The sequence below is a fragment of the Meriones unguiculatus genome, chromosome 1 (assembly GCF_030254825.1).
Source record: "Meriones unguiculatus strain TT.TT164.6M chromosome 1, Bangor_MerUng_6.1, whole genome shotgun sequence".
NCBI classification, from domain to species: domain Eukaryota; kingdom Metazoa; phylum Chordata; class Mammalia; order Rodentia; family Muridae; genus Meriones; species Meriones unguiculatus.
Window position 1 is genome coordinate 150,127,462 of NC_083349.1, and position 8,149 is coordinate 150,135,610.

Sequence of the window (8,149 nt, forward strand, 5' to 3'; positions counted from 1 at the left end):
ACTTATTTGATCTTGATTTAACTTTGGCAAGTAGTATGTATTGAGAAAATTATCCATTTGTTTTAATTTTCCAATTTTGTGGAGTACAGGTTTTAATGTATGGCCTTAGGATTCTCTGTATTTTCTTAGTGTCTGTTATTATATGTCCTTCCTCTCCACCCTTTAATTTTTTTTATTCCTTCAGAAAAGGGGAGCTCCCTTTGCCATCCACTGCAGCTCATCAAGTTGTGTCAGGATTGAGCATGTCCTCTTCCCTGTGGCCTGGCAAGGCACTCCTGCCAGGGGGAAGTGATCAAAAAGCTGACAAGAGAGTCCTTGTCTGATGCAGTCCCCACTTCCCTTACTAGAGGACCCACAATGAAGCCTATGCTGCCTATCTGGTACATCTTTGCCTAGGTCCAGTTTGTGCAAGGTCCTTGGTTGATGCTTCAGTCTCAGCAAGTCCCCCTGGGCCCTGGCTAGTTGACTCTGTTGGTCTTGTGGAGCTCCTGTCACCTCCAAGTCCTTTTCTCTCCCCTCCCACTTATGATAATTATTAATATTATTATTGATTTATCTTTTAGTTAAAGTGTGATTATTCCTAAACCAGCTGTATACCCAAGTCACTACATAGAGACTATGATTTACTTAATTAACTTAGAGCACAATGCTGGGCAATAATTACTCCACCCTGAACCTCCAAGCTTGCTCACCTCTGACCCCTCCCTTGGTCTCATATTTGTCTCTCCCAGATCTGCCCTCCTCCGAAATCCAGCCTCGGAGTCTCCATTATAGACCCTTCTCCCCAGTGTGGGAGACAGTGGCCACCACACTCCCCCTTCTCCAGCAGTGCCTGGTGTCACAGAGATGCAGTCCAGAGATGCAGTCCAGCTTCCTCTCATTCAGATTTCCCACGTTACACTTGCTTTTTAGTCATATCTTAGGTCCAGTTCATTTATCCTAATGTTTCTAGGTCCTGGCCTCTCTGATATCTCTCTCAGCCTTTCTTCCCATGGGCTTCTTTCTCCTCCCCTCCAGACCAGGATGTCCCACCCTTTTCTCTCCATTGTTCAGAATTGGCTGGTTGTTTTGTTGGCAATGCAGATAACAAATGGTAGCATGTTTACACAAATTTGAGATAGGTGATGCTTAGAATAAGCATTGCAATGCAATGTCCAGATTGAAACCAGATAGTGGGGCAGAGAAATCAGCTTGTGGATGAATAAGGGTAAATTGTACACATTCCACAAAAACATTATATCAACATTCTACTTTTCTACGAGACTTCCTATGGATTGCCCACTGTTTGCCTATGAGTGTCAGCATCTGTTTTGAGGCGCTGCTGGGCAGAGTCTCTCAGGAAAACTCTGACAGGCTCCTGTCTACAAGCTTAGGAAAGTGTCCTTCATAGTGTCAGGGGTTGGCACTTTCTGATAGGGTGGGTCTTTTCTTGGACTAGGCATTGGTTGGACATTTCCTCAATCTTTGTTCTATCTGCTCTGTCTTTATCAATGCACATCCTGTAAGCAGGGTAAATTTAGGGTCAATGTTTTTGTAGGTGGGTGGTGTTCCCCTCCCTCTGCTAGAGGACTAGTCTAGCTAGAGGGTGTCCTCTTCGGTCCCTATGGCTTCTGCTACTAGAAGTCTCTGCTAGAGTTCCCCTCATATTCTCCAATGAACCTACCCTAACTTAGGGCTCCAGCTTGTCACAGAGATATCCACCCCTCAGATCCTCATTTTTTCTACAGGCCTTCTGTCCTCTCACCCTCAATCTCCCCAGGTCTGATCACCACCCTCTTAACACTCTGTGTTGCCTTTCCTACCTTGTCCTCTCTCTTCAGCCATTACCTCTATCTAATCTATTTCTCCTTCCATGTGAAATGCAAACATCTTCTCTTAGGTCCCCCACCCCTTTTCTATTCTGATTTTGTTAATTTGGATCTTTTCTCTCCACTTTTTGGTTATTTTTTTACTAAACACTCATCTTACTGACCTTCTCAAAGAACAAACTCTTTGTTTCATTGTTTTTTTTTTTTTGTTTGTTTGTTTGCTTGTTTTTATTTTATTGATTTCAGCTCTGATTTGAAATTTTTTCCCTGTCTACTCCTTTTGGGTATTTATTCTTTCTGTTCTAGAGCTTTCATATGCTTTTAGCTTTCTAGTATGAGAACTCTAAAAATTTTTAATGTGGCACTTAGTGCTATGAACTTGTCTCTTAGAACAGCTTTCATTGAGTGCAATAAATTTGGGTATTTTTGTTTTTGCTTTTCTCCAATTCTTGAAAGTCTAATTTATTTCTGAACTTCTATCTTGCTCCATTTTTCATTCAGTAGTGAGCTGTTCAGTTTCCACGAGTTTGTAAGGTTCCTGTTGTTGTTGGTATCCCAATCTGTGGCTATCTGATAGAATTCAGGGGGTTATTTCAAATTTCACATAGCCATTGAGACTTGCTTTGTGTCTGAGTATGTTAATCAACTTTGTAGAAAGTTCCATGAGGTGCTGAGAAGGTATATTTTATTGTGTTTGGTGAAATGTTCTGTAAATATCTGTTATGTCCACTTGGTTTATGACCTCATTTAGCTCTAGCATTTCTCTCGTTAATTTTTGTCCAAATGACTGGTCTACTGGTTGGAAATTAGAGTCTCCCCCTGTCAGTGTGTGAGGGTTAGTATATGATGTCAGCTGTAGCAGTATCTCTTTTATGAACTTGGTTGCTCCTGGGTTTGTGCATAGATTTTACAAATTTCAATGTTCTCTTGGTGGATTTTTCCTTTGATGAGGAGGTAGTGTCCTTCCCTGCTCTTTTGAAGTCTAGTATGTCGTATATTAAAATGGCTACAAATGGTTTGCTTCATAGTTCCATGTCAAAGTCCACCTTCAACACCACAGGGTAAACTGAGTCAGGCTGTAGAGCGATTGCTGGCTAATGTCACCCAGCAGACTTTTTCTGAAGGTAGTTTTTTAGGCCAGGAGTAATAATTACCAACCATTGCTTCCTCTGATAGTGGCAAAATGAAGGGCCAGAACTTAATTGTTCTTGGTGGCCAGCCAGTGCTGCTAGCTTCCTGGCACAGGCTTACAACTCAATTTTGGTAAATGGGAGGGTAGGAGACTAGCTCTATTGGGGGCTTTCTACTGGTGGTGGCAAAGCATCTAAAAATCAAAAGGAAAGAAGGAGAGAAACACACACACACACACACACACACACACACACACACACACACATACACAGACACATACACTTGATAAAGGAAGACAGACTCCAGTAGGTAGGTTCTAACAAGCTTCTTTATTTTTTTCCTCACAGTTTATATACCGCAGCAAAATCTTTCAAGCAGTATAAAAGTTACAGTGTGATTACACTTTATTTTTCTTTTAGTAAATGATTATAAAGAATCCAAATGTTTTCCCAACATCATTAGTGAAAAACATTTTACATATTATATAAAAGGATAAAAGTATTATTTCTAAAACCTCATGTATATTTGTAACTAAACAACTAGTTATAGATTAATAAGGTATGAGCAAGTAAGGTAATTTCTCAGGCAGTTTTTCTTTTATTTATTTATTGAATTTTATATTAGTTTATTTACATTATATTTCTGGGGTGCCCCCTGCTTCTACTCTTCCCAGTCCCTCCCCCTTCTTCTCCTTCCCCCTTCTGCTCTCCCTTTCCCCCCAAAAAAGGGGAGCTCTCCCTGCCCCTGTATCAACCTTCCCCAGCACATCATGTCACATCAGGACTGAGCATATCTTCATCCCCTAAGGCCAGAAAAGGTAGCACTGACTGGAGGAAGTGATCCAAAAGCAGCTGATAGAGTCCATGTTAGAAACAGCCCCCCTCACACACACTCTTGTCAGGCCCCTCATATGAAGACCAAGCTGCCCCTTGGCTACATGTGTGCAGGGGGCCTAGGTCCATATCATGCCTTCTCCTTAGCTGATATCTCAGTCTCTATAAGCCCCCATGGAACTGAGTTAGTTGTCTCTATTGGTCTTCTTGTAGGGTTCCTCTCCTCTCCAGATCCTTCCATCTTTCCCCCAACACTTCCACAAGACCCCCAGAGATCCCCTCCCCCTATGCTTGGTTGCAAGTCCCAGCATCTGTCTGCATCAGCTGCTGGCTGGAGCCTCCCAGACAAGTCAACTTAGGCTTCTGTCTGCAAGCACAGCAGAGGACATTATTAGTGTCAGGGTCTGGCTCTCTACCATGGGGTAGGTTGATCAGACTTTCCCTCAAACTTTGTTTCATCATCCTCCCTGCACTTGTTGTGAGCAGGGTAATTTTAGGATCACAGGTATTGTCAGTGGGTTATAGTTCCCTTCCTTCCACTAGTCCTGTCTGGATAGGAGGTGGTCCCTTCAGTTTTCATGTCCCCCCCTGTTAGGAGTCTTAGCTAGAGTCACATCCATATCCTCCCAGGAGCCTACCTTGTTGCAGGCCTCCAGCTTGACAAAGAGATGGCCCCACACTCCAGTTTCCCTTCTTGTTCCCAGCCTTCCCTCTTCCCAACCTTGTTCACCCTACATCTGATTCCCACACTTGTTTCCCTCCCCATTCCATCTCCTGGCCAGCATCCTCTCTTCATCCACCTCTGTTGTCTATTCTATTTTCCCTTCTGGGTCCTCCTTATTAGCGTTTTTGGGTCTGTGGATTGCAGTATGGTTATCCTGTACTATAGGTCTAATATCCACTTACAAATGAATACATATCATGTATGCCTTTCTAGATCTGGGTTATCTCACTTAGGATGATCTTTTGTAGTTCCATCCATTTGCCTGCAAATTTCATGATTTCTTTGTTTTTAATAGCTGAGTAGTATTCCATTGTGTAAATGTACCATAATTTCTGTATCCATACTTCGATTGAGCAACATCTAGGTTGTTTCCAGTTTCTGGCTATTATGAATAAAGCTGCTCTGAACATAGTTGAGCAAATGTCCTTGTTATATGGTTGAACATCTTTTGGGTCTATGCCCAGGAGTAGTATAGCTGAGGTACAACTATTCCCAATTTTCTGAAGTACCAGATTGATTTCCAGAGAGGTTGTACAAGTGTGCACTCCCACCAGCAATGGAGGAGGGTTCTTCTTTCTCCACATCCTTTCCAGCTGTGTTGTCACTTGAGTTTTTGATCTTAGTCATTCTGATTGGTGTAAGATAGAATCTTAGAGTCTTTTGATTTGCATTTCTGTGATGACTAAGAACACTGAGTGTTTCTTTAAGTGTTCCTCAGCCATTTGGCATTCTTCTGTTGTGAATTCTCGGTTTAGCTCTGTTCCCGTTTTTTTTTTAAGTAATTTTTTTAAATTTTTATTAATTACAGATTATTCACTTTGTATCACTCCTGTGTTCCCTCCCTTCTCCCCTCCCAATCCTGCCCTCCCTCCCTCTTCTCCATCCATGCACCTCCCCAAGTCCACTGATAGGGGAGGACTTCTTCCCCTTCCTTCTGATCCTAGTCTATCAGGTCTCATTAGGAGTGGCTGCATTGTCTTCCTCTGTGGCCTGGTAAGGATGCTCCTCTCTCAGGGGAGGTGATCAAAAAGCCAATCAGTTCATGTCAGAGATAGTCTCTGTTCCCATTACTATGGCACCCATTTGGACACTGAACTGCCATGGGCTACATCTGTGCAGGGGTCCTAGGTTATCTCCATGAAGGTTCCTGGTTGGAGTATCAGTCTCAGAAAAGACCCCTGTGCCCAGATTTTTTGGTTGTGTTGCTCCTTGTGGAGCTCCTGTCCTCTCCAGGTCTTATTATCTCCCCCTTCTTTCATACGATTCCCTGCACTCTGCTCAAAGTTTGGCTATAAGTCTCAGTATCTGCTTTGATACCCTGCAGGTTAGAGCCTTTCAGAGGCCCTCTGTGGCAGGCTCCTGTCCTGTTCCCTGTTTTCTCCCTCTTCTGATGTCCATCCTCTTTGCGTTTCTGTATGGGGATTGAGCATCTTAGCCAGAGTCCTCCTTCTTGATTAGCTTCTTTAGGTGTACAGATTTTAATATGTTTATCCTATATTATATGGCCTTATCCACTTATAAGTGAGTATATACTGTGTATGTCTTTCTGCTTCTCGAATAGCTCACTCAGGATGATCTTTTCCAGTTCCCACCATTTGCCTGAAAATTTCATGATTTCCTTTACAAAAGCAATCTACAGATTCAATGCAATTCCCATCAAAGTACCAACACAATTCTTTACAGACCTTGAAAGAAAAATTCTCAACTTCATATGGAATAACAAAAACCCCAGAATTGCTAAAACAATCCTCTACAATAAAAAAATCTTCTGGAGGTATCTCCATCCCCGATCTCAAGCTATACTATAGAGCAACAATACTAAAAACTGCATGGTACTGGCATAGAAACAGAATGGTGGATCAATGGAATAGAATAGAAGATCCTGAAATAAACACACACAGGCTTTTGAACACCTGATTTTTGGCAAAGATGCCAAAACTGTACAATGGAAAAAAGATAGCATCTTCAACAAATGGTGCTGGTCTAACTGGATGTCTAGATGTAGAAAAATGCAAATAGATCCATAGTTATCACTCTGCAGAAACCTAAAGTCCAAGTGCATCAAAGACTTCAATATAAAACCAGACACACTAAATCTGTTAGAAGAAAAAGTGGGAACGAGTCTTGAACTCATTGGCACAGGAGACAACTTCCTGAACAGAACATCAACAGCACAGGCTCTAAGAGCAACAATCAATAAATAGGACCTTATGAAACTGAAAAGCTTCTGTAAAGCAAAGGACACTGCCATCAAAACAAAACGACTGCCTACAGATTAGGAAAGAATCTTCACCAACCCTATATCTGACAGAGGGCTTATGTCCAGTAAATATAAAGAACTCAAGTTAAAAAGCAACAAATCAAGTAATCTAATAAAAAAAATGGGGTACAGAGCTCAACAGAGAATTCTTTTTTTTTTTTTTTCAATGCAGTTTATTCAGGAACCTTGAACAATCCTCAGACACTGGGAAAAGCCAGCCCACAGCTTAAATAGCCTCTGGGTAGCCAACCCAGGCGTGCCACGTGGGCAATGCAGATAGGTCCACATACATGGAAGCAAGCCAGATCCTCAGCCTTAGCCAAATGTGGAATTGTTCGTGACAGAGAGCACTCACCATCGGGAAGGTGGAAGGCGGAAACCAGCTCCATCTTTAAGGCATAGCATTCCACAGCTCTCTACAGTTCCCCCTTTTTGTTTTAGATGCATCAGGCAAGAGTAGAGGTCTGATCTCTGATATTAGAAATAAATTGGGACTTTGTACCGATGTTCATTTAGGTGTCATCCACCCAAAGAGCATCAGACCCGTCCGATACCTTTTTCTCAGAGGCGGGACCTGGGGCATCAACCCGCATGCAATCAGACATGCTCTTCTCTGGGTCGAAAGCGGCTGACCCTGAGTGCAGTGCTTAGCCTCGCATTCTGAGCGTAACATTTTAGCTTTTTATGGTATCCAACCATGCTTGGGGAGACTGTCCTGCTTCAATGGCTGTAAAGGCCTGAATGATCATGGCTGCATCACACTGTTGTGAGACTCTAATCTTGCATATATACCACAGGCAAACCAAGGAGACCAACACCAGAAGGCCTGCTAACGCTCCCATGCCCGCCCATTCCTTCAGATGATTCATGGCTGCAGCAATCCATGTTGATAATCCCAACAGAGAATTCTTAATAGAGGAACATTGAATGGGAGAGAAACACTTAAAGAAATGCTCAATGTCCTTAGCCATCAGGGAAATGCAAATCAAAACCACCCTGAGTATTCACCTTATACCCATGAGAATGGCCAAGATTAAAAACTCGAGTGACAACACATGCTGGAGAGGTTGTGAAGAAAGGGGAACCCTCCTCCACTGCTGGTGGGAATGTCAATTGTACAACCACTTTGGAAATCAATCTGGTGCTTTCTCAGACAATTAGGAATAGCGCTACCTCAAGATCTACTCCCAGACATATATCCAAAAGTTGCTCAAGTATACAACAAGGACATTTGCTCATCCATGTTTGTAGCAGCTTTATTTTTAATAGCCAGAAGCTGCAAACAGCCCAGATACCCCTCAGTTGAAGAATAGATACAGAAATTGTGGCACATCTACACAATGGAATATTGTTCTTCTTTTTTAAATTGGATTATTTGATTTGTTGGTGTTTA